Source organism: Mustela nigripes, chromosome 17 (assembly GCF_022355385.1).
Source record: "Mustela nigripes isolate SB6536 chromosome 17, MUSNIG.SB6536, whole genome shotgun sequence".
NCBI classification, from domain to species: domain Eukaryota; kingdom Metazoa; phylum Chordata; class Mammalia; order Carnivora; family Mustelidae; genus Mustela; species Mustela nigripes.
In genome coordinates this window covers 55,224,548-55,226,128 of record NC_081573.1, presented here as the reverse complement: position 1 = coordinate 55,226,128, position 1,581 = coordinate 55,224,548, and the positions used below count along the sequence as shown (strand labels likewise).

General features: G+C 48.9%; 1 long non-coding RNA gene across 4 annotated transcripts in view; it reads right to left on the bottom strand.

The window, feature by feature from the left end:
- Window positions 1–250: 250 nt before the first annotated feature.
- LOC132006144 (uncharacterized) overlaps window positions 251–1,581 on the bottom strand; it is an 8,127-nt gene continuing 6,796 nt past the window's right edge. For all 4 annotated transcript variants that reach the window (XR_009400994.1, XR_009400995.1, XR_009400996.1 and 1 more), the window contains one exon: window positions 251–1,109. This is a non-coding gene — a long non-coding RNA (uncharacterized LOC132006144). The remainder of the gene's footprint in view (window positions 1,110–1,581) is intronic.

Below are 1,581 nucleotides of genomic sequence, written 5' to 3'. Positions count from 1 at the left end.
AGAACCTACTCGAGTTCCAGTTCACTAACCTGGCTTCAGGCATCGAGGGATGATTGATTAGATCACTGGCCACTAGGCAGGGATTTAACCTCTAGCCTTTCTTCCCTCCCCGGAAGGCTAGGGGTGGGACGGAAGATTGCACCCCTTCAGTGCCGTGGCTGTTTCCTCAGGCAACTGGCCTTCAGGCTTACGCGCTTTCTAGAAGTCTCTGCCTTATCATCAACTCAGGTGTGGTTGAAAGGAGTTTGTCACCAGAAAACAAGACCCCTTTATTAAGCTTAGCAATTAGGAAATCCCAAGGTTTATAGGAGCTTTGTGCCTGAAAAAGGATGAAGACCAGATACAGATTTTGTACAAATCACGGTAGCATGGCCGAGGTCACGCTCTGACGCACTTGGGAACCCAGCGAGTGGCTCACAGTCTGGTTGTTCGCACTTCACTGGCAGAGTCTGCAGGGCAAGTTGGTGTTCACCTAATTACAACAATTCTCAGAGACAGGACACCTGTGTGGCTCAGCGGGCTCAGCGTCGGATTTTTTTTTTTTTTTTTTAAGATTTATTAGAGAGGGAGAGAGCGAAAGCAGAGGGAGCCGGAGAAGCAGGATCCCCACAGACCAGGCATCCCCACGCGGACTCGATTCCAGGACTCTGGGATCACGACCTTGAGCCGAAGGCAGACGCTTAACTTACTGAGCCACTCATGGCATCCCAGGGCTGACTCTTGATGTCGGCTTAGGTCATCGTTTCAGGGCTGCGAGATCGAGCCTGTGTTGGGCTCCGCGCTGGGTGTGAAGCCTGCTTAAGGTTCTCCCTCTGCCCCTTTCGGCCCCCCTCCCCCCAGTTGCCCTCGAGAAGGTCGAGGGAGAACGAGATCCCAGGCAGCCAGTAAAGTCACGCAGTAACGGTGCAGCCGAGGCGGTGGTGGTCGGACAGGGGAGGGGCTCACTGGAGACATTCTTTGAGCCTTGTTGTTTGAAAGTTTTCATGATAAAGTGCTGGGGAGGATGAATTCTTAATTCAAATTTAATATTTCTCTTTCTTTTGCAATGCTCAGTTTTTCTTCAGCTTCTCTCTGCTTATTAAACTTGCCAGCACCACAGCAATTACTTCCTGCAAACAAGTTGTCAGAAGGCTTAAATGAATTTTAGACCTAATTTAATTCCCAATTTACTTGCTTATAAAAAAAAAAAAAGATCTTAATTTCTCCAAACCAAATCAACCCTGGATATCCCAGTTATAAATTCCTTTAAAAAGTCGGTTGTATGGGAGAAGTGGGGTGGGATTATGGACACTGGGGAGGGTATGTGCTGCGGTGAGGGCTGTGAAGTGTGTAAACCTGGCGATTCCCAGACCTGTACCCCTGGGGATAAAAATATATGTTTATAAAAAATAAAAAATTCAAAAAAAAAAAAAGGTCGGTTGTAAAAGGCAAACGAAGCCAGACGGTGTGAACATGTCTCTGAGGACTGGGAGAAGAAGGGCTGTGAGAGCTTCGGAGACTGCTGGCAGATCCCAGGCAGAGGTCAAGGGGAGCCTGGGAGTGTGTCCGGATGCAAGGGGGCGCTTGTGTTCTGCTCTGGAA